A 16,181-nucleotide genomic window follows, 5' to 3' on the forward strand; every position below is an offset into this window, starting at 1 on the left:
TGTCTGCAGACCACAGAAAGTTGCCAGTGATTACTGGTGCCATGTTGACACACCCCTGAAATGGGACTTCAGTTTTATGTTTTATTTGTTTGAAAAGTAGCTCTGTAATTCATATTAAATAAAGCTGTGCTCTCTATAGAGATTAAAGAATTTGTGAATTACTAGCAGTATAGACCACCCCATGTCATGACACATGACTGGACTGCTCCATATCAAGGATAATATCCCTGGGAAATGTATGCACCATCACCTTTCTCCACCTTCCTCTTCATTTTTTTGCAATTTTCTTTCCCCACATTCACCTCATCTCCATGGCAACCTGAGGGTCCGGGAACCGATGATGGCCGTGAATTGCGTAGGTCAACATTTAATCCCTTTAAACTGAAGCATATCATCATAACAAGCTCTTAATTGAAGTTTCTGTTTGACTTTTGCTTACTACCCTTAATTTGTCAGTAACAGTATACAACACACTAGCCCACTGCACAAAATAAAGTTCATTGTCAAAGGTTGTAAATTTAACTTGAATAAATAATTCAAAATGTAGCAGCAAGAAGACCCTCCTATCTGCTGACCCCATCTCCTCTCTGCTTTAGCTATTTGAACTGCTAATGGGTCCAATTCCAAGTTGTTGGTAATTGATTGAATAGAAGGAGAAGTGGTGTTATTTACTTCTTGCATAGTTTTAGAGTTTTAGTTGCCTAGAGGGAATATTTTAGAAGAAATATCTTGCTGGCAGTGTAGTGCTGGACCACTCTTTAGAACTGTAGCATGGAAGAAAAAAATGATAGGAAGGCTCACAGATCACCAAGAAAAATGAGAAAGTGAAAAGAGAAGGTATCTTAGAAGCAGGCTCTGTTCAATGGTTCATTGGTTCCATTGAATATCAGAGAATGCTGAATTGAATTGAATGATCTTTATTGTCGTTATACATAGGTACAATGAAACTCTGTTTGGCTTCCTCTCAGGCAATTAAATAAAGCAGTAGATAAAAACAAGACAGTAATAGAAAAACAGTATTAAACAGATAAGTAGCAGAAAATAAGTTGCAGCAACACCAGAATATCACAGTAATGCACAAAGTGCCATTAGTGCAAGAATTTGAGTCTTTGAGTGTACGTGTGTGTGCTCACAGTTTCAGTCATTGTCCTGTGGGAGTGGTGTGATGGAGGCCACAGCTCTGGGACAGAAGCTGTTCCTCAGTCTATTTATTCTGGCTTTCAGTGTCCTGAACTTTTTGCTGGACGGCAGCGGGTCAGACAGGGAGTGGCCAGGGTGTGTGTTGTGTCTGGTTATGCTGATTGCTTTCCTCCTGAGTTTGCTGGAATAGATGGTGTCCAGTCCTGGGAGCTCCATGCTGACAATTCACTGGGTCGCCTTCACCACGCGATACAAGTCTTACAATGTATACAATATACAGCCTGAAAATTTTGGCCTTGCAGATATCCATGAAAACAGAAGAGTATGCTAAAGAATGAATGACAGTAAAATGTTAGAACCTGAAAGCCCCTTCTCCCCATCCCACACACAAGCTGTAGCAAAGTATCAACCCTCTCTCTCACCTTCTTATTTCAGCAAAAAAGGCATCAGCATCTACCACCCACCAAGCAAGCAATGGCAAAGCCCCCAAGAGACCATAATACAGAGAAACCAATCAGTCACCTGACCAATTTGACATGCCACAGGCTCTTTCTCTCTCTCTCTCTAATAAGGGGCAAAAAAGTGTCACGCAGCAAGAGGGGAGACCAACAAAAACAAAACAACATAAATTTACGGTGTTGAAGTCTGCTATGCCACTCTTTTCAAGTTCTCCGACTCGAGAGTTGTCATGCAGCAAACTCTCCCCCACCAATGAGAGAAAGAGAGACAGAGCCGTTTGCCGAATACAGAGACCTCTGACAGCTGATCTGTTGTTCCTGATATTCCATTTTCTCCCACAGTACTTCAGTCGGCGGACCTGCATAGAATCACAGGGCTGCAAATCCTTGGAATCCTGAAGGTATGCTCACCTTTTAGGCCATTCCCTTGGGATATCGAGAAATAGCCGATTGGTGAGCCCTGGGAGAGGGAACCATCACTGTAAAGAAGCTGAATTTGAGTGCAGGGCACTAGCAGAACGCATCCACCTTGAAAAGAAAAAAAAACGTTTCAAAGGTTTGTTTTGTTGTCAAAGTATGCATGTACAATACAACTCTAGTATTTGTCTACTCCAGGTAGCTGTTAAATACAGAAGGACCGTAGGTGTTGATGAAAGAAAAGACATCAACTGGCCTCTTGGCATGAAAAAGAAAAGGAACAAAACTCGCAGACCCATCCTCCACAGCAAAAAATCAGTGACAGGTACAGACCCTGACCCCTCACTCAAGGAGAAAAACACTGACAATAACAATCTCTGACCTCCTCACTCACAGAAAAGAACAGTGAAAGTATCACTAAACCAGCAACACCCCCCAACGCACAAAAAATTAACACATCATCCACCCACCAATTGTCCACAAGCAAGAAAACACTGAAAAACTGATGGAAACCAATATATAATACAGTTCATTAATCACATAAATTTCAAAATCATGTGGATATCCACAGGCTTTTCCCAGGTCTGAAATAGCTAACACGAGGGGGCATAGTTTTAAGGTGCTTGGAAATAGGTACAAGGGGTATGTCAGAGGTAAGTATTTTACATAAAGTGTGGTGGGTGCGTGGAATGCACTGCCAGTGAAGATGGTAGAAGCGGATACAATAGTGTCTTTTAAGAGACTCTTAGATAGGTATATGGAGCTTAGAAAAATAGAGGGCTATGTGCTAGGGAAATTCTAGGCAGTTTCTAGAGTAGGTTACAATGTTGACCAAAGGGTTTGTAATATGCTGTAGATTCCTAAGTTTTTTTCTGTGTTTTAAAATATCGAAAACATCTTTTCATCGGCATACAAGGTGAGCAGCCACACACACTCAGTCCTTCTGTAAACAGTGACCGCCAATGCGGGTCCAAACACCACCAATTTGAGACTGAATGCACTCATCCGGCTACTGAACGTCTCCATTGGGAGGTATTGTTGATGCCCTCCGCATTCACCTCGATGCTTCAATCTTCCTTGCCACTTTGAGATGGAGTTGTTCATAACCCCATGACTCACCTCTCATCTTTTCCACAAGTCAGCTTGTGTTCTCGGTGCGTTTTGACCCAGCCCCTTTCTCTAATTTCCACAAGTGCTGAATCCTTTGATCAAGTTCCAAACTACATGCTACAGGCTCCAACAGTTAAACAAGACAGAAAGAATAAGCAGAAGGCATCAAAAAAGTAAAATAATTGGAGAGATTTGCTATCTGGAAGATGTCTCCCACGGAATCGTTTGCTGGTGCCATGTTGACCAGAAGTAGGTCCTGATGAAGGGTCTCAGCCCATAATGCCAACTGTTTACTCTTTTCCATCGATGCCGCCTGGCCTGCTGAGCTCCTCCAGCATTTTGTGTGTGTTGCTTGCTTATTGCTCTGGATTCCAGCAACTGGTGTCTCTTGTGACTCTGTAATATTCATAGATATCCCTTGATCCAGTGAGCCCTGCACTACAATTGTTAATTCACTGCTATATTATGGAGATATCCGAGAAAAACCATATTCATTTTCTTAATGTACAATGGGCAGCAGGTAGCATCAAGATTCTCAAGGGCTCCAGGTTTCAAAATCGGGCAGAGGGCTATTGTCTGCCAATATTTCAGCTCTGGCATATTGTATACAAATTTGGAAATGCACAGATATTAAAAAGTTATTTCCTTTGCAACATCCACCTAAACAGCAACCAATTATGAAAAAAAATCATAATGATCCAATACTCAGTGCATTTAGGATCTCTTCATTTTCTGACAGTCCAGTATACTATGCATTTTTGAGACACCACCGTTTAACAACAAATGGTTTGTTCTGGGCTGTTTTATCAATACCTGACTTCTAATCCGCTCTAAAATCTGCACACAATAAGACAACTGCCCTGGAGAAAGAACCGTGTCTCAGGTGCAACATAATTGAGTAAACCATCAGAAGAATGGGTGCAGAGGGGTGTGAAGTTGGATTGCCTATTTACACTAACTTCAGCTGAAAATCTGAGATTTTGGATTGAGGGGCTATGGAAGTGTAGGAAGGAGGAGTAAATTTAACTGTGAATCCCATGACAGTTGCTATAAAAGAGTGAGAAGCATATTAGTGAATTGCAATGTTTTTGTCTGCTTGCAGTGTTTTTGCAAGATATGAAGATGTGGGTTCAGCCTTACAGTTATATTGTGTAGGAGAGGATGTGGTGGACTTATGGCGCAATGAAAGATTGAATTTGAACATCCGCCTTTGACCTCTTACTTTCTCCTCTACTGGGTAATTGATTGTTTACTTCTAGGATTTTCTGGGCATCTGACTTGTCTCTTCACCTCTTTGTCATTCAAAACCCCCAGAGCAATTCCAGAAAATTAGGATGACCCCTCTTGTTCTAATTGGTGATCAAGGCCTACGTAGTAACTTTCATCACCAACTTTAACGACAAAGGCACCTACTTTATCAATGCAAGGTAGTTTGAGGCGAAGTTAGATCTTTGTTAAATTGGGCATCATGGATGTGTGAAAGAGCAAAATTCACTGAAATGACATGAATAAGGTTCATGTTTACATCCTGCAGCATGTCAAATGGGTGTAGGTTAGCCATGCAATGAGATCACAACACCTATTTTTCAGTTATATTCAATTTTGCTGTTCATGAAGCAACAACAACGTGCATTCTTCAACAGTGCAAATGGTCTTAAGATGCTTGATATAATTGTTTAGCCACTTGAAAAGAAATTATAGTAGAAGGCTATGAGAATTAGGTTTCTGAAGATGGATCACCCAAATATGGAGCTTTTACAGATGTATGTACAACCATCTCTCATGGACAATTGAATAATATGTTTTTTTTCATCCTTTTAAAGGAAAAATCCTATTAACAATAATTTAAAATTACAAAAGAACACAAGTGTTAGAAATCATAAATAAATCACAAAAAAATGCTGGAAATACCCACCGGTTGGCAACATCTGTGAAAAATAAAAGAAATAGAGTTAACTTTCTAGACCATAAACGCTTCATCAGTTCTGCCTAATCTGCTGAGTGCTTCCATAATTTCTGTTTTATTACAGTTACTACATGCTTTGTTTTGACTTTTGTGAACCACTCATTGTAACAGTAATGCTCTGGGGATAATATTTAGATTTCTATTTTAAATGTTAAATGCATAAGATGTGATAGAATATTAGCACCAATACATCCATGGAAAAGCTAATAGAACCCTTCCGTTATAATTAATTCCTAAGAAAACCTTAACTTCTCATTATTTCATTAAATCTTTTCAAGGAAGCTTCATTAATAATTTCACTGTTGAAAAATACTTTGAGTATTGCTAATGACATTACAAATCCTGAAATCATTTCATTGATCCCCTCAGCTAACTTTAATGGATAATCTTCTTCTTTGATTATTTATCCCATTAATTTGCATCACCAATATCGTCTGTTGTTTCTGTTCCAGTGGTAGACAGCCTGAAGGCTTTACAGTCCACGGGAAATGTATTGTACAATTAGTTGCTACACTAATTTAAACTGAACAAAGCTCTGGCAATGAAAAATACTTCTGTGCTCTTTGAGTGCATGTGTATGTTCATGATGTCTTACACAAAATGGCCAAAATATGAGTGTAATATAAACCATTTACAATTGTTTTATTACTCATATCATTTGACAGTTCATGTTCCTTTCTGTGATTCCTGCTGACACATACTGCACAAAGTGGTAAAAATATGCAGACCTCCTATGAGGCAATCATTTAAGAGGAAAATGCTTCTCCATGCTCTGGTAATTGTTTTCTCATTCTTCAGTTAGAATAATCTGAAGGCTGTATAACTAAAGAACATCCCATGGTTCACTCCTTGTTTCACTCAAATGTAGTCCTTGTTTATAGACTTCTGCATTTGCACAGCATTGTGTGTTCAGTGAGTGGTTCATATTTTGTGCAATCACTAAAATATATATTTTAGAATGATGGGAATAAAACCACTCTTAAATTAAAACAATAGTTATGAAAAGAAGGTTTAATAATATTTTTATATTATGCCTTTAAAACTACATCCTTGATTACCTCTTCCAAGTTTTTTAGCATTTCCAGTATCTCTTATTTTGTTGTTTTTCAGATTTCCAACATTGTACAAGTTGAAGTACAGCTTGAGCAGTGGAAATCCCCTTGAATATCGGATAGATTATGGAAATAACAAGGAGGAAATGATAGTATAGCATCAAAAAATAGAAAATAATCTAAAAATCAATTACTTTCAATGTTACATTTAAACATTTAAAAAAGGATTTAGTTCAACCTCATTTGTATCTTTTCAATTGCTAATGCTAGCCAAAGTTTATACGCATTTATGGATGTATTGCAGTCTAATAAACTGACAGGTGGGTGGCTTTATTGTACATCAGGCAGTATTGAGAGAATGCAATTAGAATCAATGGACGCTTTACAGGACAATAATCTTCCTACAACACATTTGCTCAATTACATGTCAGCAGTCTGAGCTTTCCAGACAGGTATAATAGATCTGCAGCAAACCAGTGCAATAGCTTCCTTCCTTTCTTTCCCTTTCTAGAATGTTATCATTAATAACCTTGTGACCCATTGCTGCCAAGTGAAAAATAGCTTCAGATTATATTTGTAAATATTCATGTCTCTTGACTTGAAAGACACCTCTGCTATATACGTTGTATAAGCACATTGGTAGGTTGTTTCATTCATTTTCCACTTCCTAAAAAGAATTGTTTTGAAGGAATAAATCTATTTAAAGATGCCTGGTTAGACTGATGCGATACACAGGATATCAAGTTATATTCATGAGAACATCTATGCTCACCCAATCTTCCTGGCACCTTAACAGTGATAGAGTTCCTCTTGTCCTTACCTACCACCCCATGAGCCACCACATGCAACATATCATTTTTCACAGCTTTCACCATCTCTATAGGGACACTACCACTAAACATATCTTTACCTCCCCACCTCTCTCCCTTTTCCTCATGATTCCCTTGTCCATCTATCCCTCTTCACATATCTTCCGCCTGGCACTTATCCCTGCAAGAGGCCAAAGTGCTACACCTGCTCATACACTTCCTCCCTCTCCTCTATTCAGGACTCCAAATGGTTCTTCTAGGTGAGGCAACAATTCACCTAGAAAGACCAATCTGCTGGGGTCACCTATTATGTCTAGTGCTCCTGATGCGGCTTCCTCTACACAGGTGGGACCAATCTTAAATTGGGGAACTACTTCCTTGAGTGCCTCTGCTCCATTTGACAAAAATGGAACTTCCTGGTGGCCCAACAATTTAATTACAACTCCCATTCCTGTTCCGATATATGGGTCCATGGCCTCCTCTTGTGCCAAGATGAGGCTACCCTCAGGGTGGAGGTGCAATACCTATATTTTGTCTAGATAGCCTCCAAACTCATGGTATGAATATCAACTTCTCCTTCTGGTAATTTTTTTTCCTCCCTCTCCCCTCTTTTTCTATTCCCTGGCCTCTTATCTCTTGCCTGCCAATCACCTCTCCCTTCCCTTTATCCTAGGGTCCACTTCCTCTCCTATCAGATTCCTTCCGCTCCAGCCCTTTACCTTTCATACCCATCTGGCTTCATCTATCACCATCCAGCTATCTTCCTTCCCCTCCTCCTACCTTTTTATTCTGGCATCTTCCCACTTCCTTTTCTGTCCCGAAAAAGAGTCTTGACCCAAAAAGTAAACTGTTCATTCATTTCCATAGATGCTGCCTGACCTGCTGAGTTCCTCCAGCATGTATCAAGCTACATTGCTGCTTCTGTACCCTCTCTTGATTCGACCAAGTAGATCTGGACATCCTTGGTTTGTCACCATCCAAGATGTCATTGATTTTTTAATGGGATATGGCAGGTCTGGCACACCTTAACAAAACTTTCTGCATTTATTTCACTGTTCTACTTAGCATTAGGATAACAAATGTAATCCCTTTATTCAAAAGAGAAAAGCCAGCTAAATACAGGCCAGTGATTCTTACATCAATGGAAGTGAAAACAGTGGAGAAAAAATATGTTCAGGGATAAAATTTAGTTACACTCAGAAAGACCAATGGACCAAAGAACATAGGAGCAGAATTAGGCCATTTGGCTCATAGAGTCTGCTCCACCATTCTATCATGACTGATTTACTTACCCCTCTCAACCTCATTCTCCTGCCTTCTCCACATGAGTTTTGACACCCATACTAATCAAGAACCTATCAACCTCTGCTTTCACAGCGTGGTATGGGAACACCAATACCTTTGAACAGAAAATCTTACAGAAAGTAATGGCTTTGGCCCAGTACATCACAAATAAAGCCCTCCAAAACACTGAACATATCTACATGAAACACTGCTGTGGGAAAGCAGCATCCATCATCAGAGATCCCCACCACTTAGGTCATGCTCTCTTCTCACCATTGCCATTAAGGAGAAAGCGCGAGAGCCTCAGGACTCACATCACCAGGTTCAAGAACAGTTACTACCCCTCAACTATCAGACTCTTGAATGAAAGAGGATAACTAGTTGCCCCATCATTAAAATGTTCCCACAACCAATGATCTTACTTTCAAGGACTCTTTATCTCATTATTTCATGTTCATGTTATTTATTTATATTTATATTTGCACAGTTTATTGTCTTCTGCACTCTACTTGATAAGATCATATGATATAGGAGCAGAAGTAGGCCAATCGACTCATTGAGTCCGCTCTGCCATTCAATCACGGGCTGATCCAATTCTTCCAGTCATCCCCACTCCCTTGCCTTCTCCCCATGCCCTTTGATGCCCTGGCTAATCAAGCATCTATCTATCTCTGCCTTAAATGCACCCAGTGACTTGGCCTCCACAGCCACTCGTGGCATCAAATTCCACAGATTTACCACCCTCTGACTAAGTAATTTCTCCACATCTCTGTTCTAAATGGACATCCTTCAATCCTGAAGTCGTGCCCTCTTGTTCTAGACTCCCCTACCATGGGAAATAACTTTGCCATATCTAATCTGTTCAGGCCTTTTAACATTCGGAATGTTTCTATAAGATCCCCTCTTTTTCTCATTAACTCCAGGGAATACAGCCCAAGGTAACAGTAACCCTTTAATTCCTGGAATCATTCTCGTGAATCTTCTCTGACCTTCTCCAATGTTAGTATATCGTTTCCAAAATAAGAAGCCCAAATACTCCAAGTGTGGTCTCATGAGTGCCTTATAGAGCCTCGACATCACATCCCTGCTCTTGTGTTCTAATGATGTTTCATTAATCCTGGTTTAGTTATTATGCTATGGATTTGCTGAGTATGTCCACAAGAAAGTGAATCTTAGAGTTGTGTATGGTGACATTTATGTACTTTGATAATAAAAGCTACTTTGAACTTTGACATATATCCAATAACTTGGCCTCAACAGCCATCTGTGGTAATGTGTTCCACAGATCATCACCCTCTGGCTATAGGAATTCCTCCTTATCTTAACTCAAAAGAGATGTTCTTCTACTCTGAGGCTATGTCCTCTGGTCCAAGACTCCCCCACTATAAGAAACTACTTGGACTTTCAATATTTGATAAGTTTCAATGAGATCTCCCCCTCATTCTTCTATACTTCAATAATTACAGGCCCAGATTCATCTAACATTCTTCAGAAGTTAAACCTTTTATTCCCGGGACCATTCTTGAGAACTTCCTCTGGATTATCTCCATGGCCAGCACATCCTTTCTTAGATAACAGGCTCAAACTGCTTAAATCCTGCACGAGGACTACAAAATCCCATTCCACCTCTGATTTCTGAATTTCTCTCTTTTTAAAAAATAGTCCACTCCATTATTCCCTCTACCAAAGTGCATGACAATACTGGTCCCTACACTATATTCCATCTGGCAGGTGTTTATTTGGGATAGTCAGCATGACTTTGTTTGTGGGAAATTTCGTCTCACTAATTTGAAGACTTTTGACAATGTAAGTAAATACGTTATATTGACACCTGTGTGAAATTTAGTAAGCTTTTGACATGGTTGGTTAGTCTGAAAGGTTAGAACTCAACTCATGGAATCCAAGGCAAGCTGTGAAAGAGGATAAAAAAAATTGGCCTGTTAATAATGGGCCAAAGGTTGTGCTGGTGGATTGGTTTATTGATTGGAAATTTGTGACCAGTGTTGTGCTAGATTTTTGTAGATGATATGAAAATCTGTGGTGGTGCAGTTTGGGAGGATGATTGTTCTGTGCTCTGATATTAAACAGCTGGAAAATTGGTCAGAGCAATGGAAAATGATGAGGGCAAAGTTACGCCTATGGGGAGAGTGTTCAGTAAACAGCGGGGACTTGTGATTGATGAGAAAATTAAGTCTTTAGAGTACATAGACAAGAAAATCTGCAGGTGCTGGAAATAAAGGTAGTAGACATAAAATACTGCAGGAACTCAGAAGGCCAGGCAGCATCTATGGAAAGGAATAAGCAATCAAAGTTTTGGGCCGAGACCTTTCATCAGGACTGGAAAAAAAGAATAGAAGTTAGAGCAAGAAGATGGTAAGAGGGGAGGAAGAAATACAAGGCGGTAGGTGATAGGTGAAACCAGGAGAGGAGGAAGGATGAAGTAAAGAGCTGGGAAGCTGATAGGTAAAATAGATAAAGGACAGGAAAGGGTGGAAGACCATGGAAGGGGGTGGAGCACCAGAGGCCGGTGATGGGCAGATAAGGAGAAAAGGTGAGAAAGGGAAATAGGAATGGGAATGGTGAACAGGAAAGCAGTTACCAGAGGTCAAGAAATTGATGTTCATGCCTTCAGGTTGGAGGCTACCCAAACGGAATATGAGGTGTAGCTGCTCCAACCTGAACGTGGCTTCATTGTGGTGGTAGAGGAGGCCATGGGCTGACATGTCAGAATGGGAATGCGAAGTGGTCACTGAAGGATCCTGCTTTTTAAAGGGACAAGATGGTAGGTGGTAGGTGCTCAGTCAAGCGGTCTCCCAATCTACGTCAGGTTGCACCGATATACAGGAGGCCACACCGGGAACACCAATACAGTAGGTGACCCCAACAGGCTCACAGATGAAGTCTGTGGAAGGACTGTTTGGGGCCCTGTATGGTAGTAAGGGGGATGGTGTAGGGACAGGTATGGCTCTTGTTCTGCTTGCAAGGATAAGTACTAGGAGGGAGATTAGGAGATCAGTGGCATGGGTTGAATGGACAAGGGAGAAAAGCTGCAAGCAGGGAAGCAGAAAGCAGAAAGTGAAGGAAGGGAGGAAGGGAAAGACGTGCTTAGTTGTGGAATCCCAATGGAGTTGGCAGAAGTTACGGAGAATTATGTACTGGATGCAGAGGGTAGTGGAGTGATTGGTGAGGACAAGAGGAACCTTATCCCTGTTCCAAGCCTACAGTGGTATCATTACCCAATTTTTCTTGGGCTACATCGACAACTGTTTGATGCTGCTTCCTGCACCCATGCTGAACTCATCAACTTCATCATCTTTGCCTCCAACTTCCACCATGCCCTCATATTTACTCAGTCCATTTCCATCACCTCCCTCCCCTTTCTCATTCTCTCTGTCTCTATCTCTGGAGACAGTTTATCCAATGATAACTTTTACAAATCCACTGATTTTCACAGCTACCTGGACCATATCTGTCCCACCGTGTCACTTGTAAAAATGTCATCTCCTTCTCTCTGTTCCTCCGTCTCTGTCATGTTTGCTGTCAAGGTGAGGCTTTTCATTCTAGAGCTAATGAGATATCCTCCTTCCTCCACAATCAACACTGCTCTCACCCACATATCTTCTATTTTGCACATGTCTGCCCTTAACCCAACCCTCCATCACCATACCAGGGATAGGGTTCCTCTTGTCCTCAACAACCACCCCAGTAGCCTCTGCATCCAGCACATAATTCTCCAGCACATCAAACTCTAACTAAAGCCTCCAGTTCAGGCAGCATCCCAGTGAATCTTCTTTGCATTCTTTCCAACATCCTTCTGGTGCAGTGGTGACTAGAATTCCTCAAAATATTCCATGCATGATCTAACCATTGCTTTGTAGAGTTGCAACATAATGTCCCAACTTTTATATTCAACATGCTTGACTGCTACCCTTGTCACTTTCTGTGAACTTGTACCAGAGCATTAGAGAACCAGATAGATTGCAAGAGTCATTTTCCCATGATGAAGCTGTCTAAAATATGGACTGTCCTGATGAGGGAATGAAAATTGTGGTGAATGCTGTGTAAATACTGTCCTATGCAAAGTTATCATTCCATTCACCAGGAAATAATAGACCTTACTCCAGCATAACATTAAAGTGGAATTACATTAACAGGTATTTCAACTTTAACAAACAGTTAATAGAAAAATGAAAGAAAAAGGGCCCATTACAGTTATACCAATCTAACTGTGCACTGGAGCCGCTTTCTGAAATAGTTGGGTGTATCGCTTTACTCACGGTACTGAACCCACGTCACCAGCTGCTGTTCAAACTTCCCTCGAAGAATGTTAAAAACAGACTGGCTGTATCAGAAGTATTGCCACTTCCGCCTTGGAACCATTCGTCTGCACAAAGCACTTCCTGCAATAGAGTCTTCCCCTGTGCACTTTTCCACACCTCCTTCCTTCTAACCCTTGTCCACTAAAAAGACCAAAACCTGCCCACTGTCCCACAGCAGACTGATCCTGCCCAGCTCCCTTCAATGTTCCACAGCATCCAACTGGACAGAATGTCACAGAACGTAACCAAGACAAACCTGACTGGCTGACACAACATTCCTAAGCTGAGCAAACGGCTCCCTCTCTGAGCAGAAACCCAAATAGTAGTCTGTGAAGCTTCATTTACAGAACACACTAGGCTTTGCAGAAAAGCTGCTGGAAAAAATACCTAACAGCATAGCAGTATGAATACAATAAAACATGTTCTATATCAGGGCATTACACATATAGATGCTTGCCTTTATACGCCAAGGCATTAAGCACAAGAGTGGGAAAGTCATGTTCTAACTATACAAAATGCTGGTTAGACTACACTTGGAATATAATGTGCAGATCCGATCATCACACTACAGGAAGGATGTGGTATATGTAGGGAGAATGCAGAAGCAATCAGTCAGGATGTGGCCTGGAATTGAGGGCTATGGTCAGAAAGAGATATTGAATAAGTTGGTTTTGTTTTCAGTGGAATTTAGGAGATGAAGGGCAGGACAGAGTGACTCTTTGTCTCAGGCAGGGCAGTCTAGAGTTAGAGGACATAGCTTTAAGATCATAAGACCATAAGATCATAAGACAAAGGAGCAGAAGTAGGCCATTTGGCCCATCAAGTCTGCTCCGCCATTTTATCATGGGCTGATCCATTCTCCTATTTAGTCCCACTCCCCCGCCTTCTCACCATAACCTTTGATGCCCTGGCTACTCAGATACCTATCAATCTCTGCCTTAAATACACCCAATGACTTGGTCTCCACTGCTGCCCATGGCAACAAATTCCATAGATTCACCACCCTCTGACTAAAAAAATTTCTTCGCATTTCTGATCTGAATGGGCGCCCTTCAATCCTTAAGTCATGCCCTCTCCTACTAGACTCCACCATCATGGGAAACAACTTTGCCACATCCACTCTGTCCATGCCTTTTAACATTCGAAATGTTTCTATGAGGTCTCCCCTCATTCTTCTAAACTCCAAGGAATATAGTCCAAGAGCGGACAAACATTCCTCATATGTTAACCCTCTCATTCCCGGAATCATTCTAGTGAATCTTCTCTGTACCCTCTCCAACGTCAGCACATCCTTTCTTAAATAAGGAGACCAAAACTGCCCACAGCACTCCAAGTGAGGTCTCACCAGTGCCTTATAGAGCCTCAACATCACATCCCTGCTCCTATACTCTATTCCTCTGGAAATGAATGCCAACATTGCATTCGCCTTCTTCACTACTGACTCAACCTGGAGGTTAACTTTAAGGGTATGCTGTACGAGGACTCCCAAGTCCCGTTGCATCTCAGAACTTTGAATTCTTTCCCCATTTAAATAATAGTCTGCCTGTTTATTTTTTTCTGCCAAAGTGCATAACCATACACTTTCCAACATTGTACTTCATTTGCCACTTCTCTGCCCATTCTTCCAATCTATCCAAGTCTCTCTGCAGACTCTCCATTTCCTCAGCACTACCGGCCCCTCCACCTATCTTCGTATCATCAGCAAACTTAGCCACAAAGCCATCTATTCCATAATCCAAATCGTTGATGTACAATGTAAAAAGAAGCGGCCCCAACACTGATCCCTGTGGAGCACCACTGGTAATCGGCAGCCAACCAGAATAGGATCCCTTTATTCCCACTCTCTGTTTCCTGCCAATCAGCCAACACTCTATCCACGTATGTAACTTTCCCGTAATTCTATGGGCTCTTATCTTGTTAAGTAGCCTCATGTGTGGCACCTTGTCAAAGGCCTTCTGAAAATCCAAATATACAACATCCACTGCATCTCCCTTGTCTAGCCTACTTTAAATGAGGAAAGGAGAAATTAAAAGGTGATCTGTGGGGTAAATTGAAGTGTAATTAGTTAGGATAGACCATCAGGCGAGATTATAGCGGCAGATACAATCACAGCATTTAAAAGGCATTTGAGCAGGTACTTAGAAAGTAAAGGCATGGATTGATTTGGGTTTAGTGCAGGCAGACAGGATTACCATAAATAGGCACTGTAGTTTACATGGTTGAGGTGTTCTGACAGGGTTAATTTCTGACTTGTATGATTCTATGATTCACATTACAGTTAAATGGGACTAGTTCAACCAAGTACAATGGTCAGTACGAACATGGTGGTGGGCCAAAATATCTGTTTCTGTGAAGTACAGCTTGATGACTCTCTGGACAGAGTAAATTTTGCATCGAAACAAGAGGAAAACAAGGAAGACATCTGTATAGTTACAAAGGACTCTGAGATTGATAGTCAAAGTTTGAACTGTAAAAGGAATTCTGCTGTTTGTTTTGTGTACAGGAAATACTTGCAAAACACAATGCTGGAGAAACTCAGCAGGTCAGACAACATCTGTGGAGAGAAACAGATGATGTTTTGGGTCAAAAACCTTCATCTGGTCTAAAAGACTGAGAGGTTGTTGTGTATCTTGTGTTTCTGAAGCTCTATTACCTCTTAGTATTCTCTTTCTCTACAGCAGTTTTCATGGTAGTTTAATATGACAGCCCAGTCACCAGATTTATCAAGACTAGGTGCATTCCATTGCATCCTCTAGAATGGCAAAGCATGTGAAAAAGAGGGCTGATGTAATGCACAACTGAATTTTGCACTGTGGGGCCTCACAACATAATATCTGTTAGCAGCACACACATTTGGAAGTCCACTGTGTATCAATGATTTAATAACACTTAGATTAAGATTCAAGTGAAAAAAAGGCCAATGCGATGGAAGTGTCTGTAGCTTTCTCTGTCATTCACTCATTTTGATACTGGGAATAGCCAGTTATTTAAATTAGCAAAGCACTTTACTAAGCAAACACACTTGGAAGCAAGCGATCTTCCTCTGCTGTTTGCCGACAATTACACAGGCAAGCAGTCTCTCTCCAGAGGTGGACAGATTTTCTGAAACATTCTATCCTGAATATTGTTGCAATGCAAGCACAGAAAACAGTGGTCATGTGGTAGGATTCTTAAAGTTGTACAGTCAACATCACATCTGCCGCATGTATTAAATGAAGCCATTAATCCCTGAAAATTGTTTGGTGGGGCATATTCGTTCAAAGGTTTTCCACATCAGTTTCTAAATACAGGCACTTTTAGTAATGGTAAAACAAGAAATTAGAAGCCTGCAACATAAAATCACTTGTTTTGTAGTTCTCTAATTGTTCAGTTATTTGTCTCAGACACAGGCAGTCATAGGGTTAGGCTCCAACAGAGAGTAACATTCAAATGCACTCAGTGTAAGTATAATGACAGCCAGTTCCAGATGTGTCAGTTCTTTAAGTTGCATTTCAAGGACTGAAAGGAAAATTGCACATGATCATCTGTTATTACAAAACAATCACCTTCAATCCACCACCAGTAATTTGAAAACAGATCCCATGCTCCTGCTTGTTACTATGTTTGCACCACAACGCCTTTGTACT

Source organism: Mobula birostris, chromosome 5 (assembly GCF_030028105.1).
Source record: "Mobula birostris isolate sMobBir1 chromosome 5, sMobBir1.hap1, whole genome shotgun sequence".
Lineage (NCBI taxonomy): Eukaryota > Metazoa > Chordata > Chondrichthyes > Myliobatiformes > Myliobatidae > Mobula > Mobula birostris.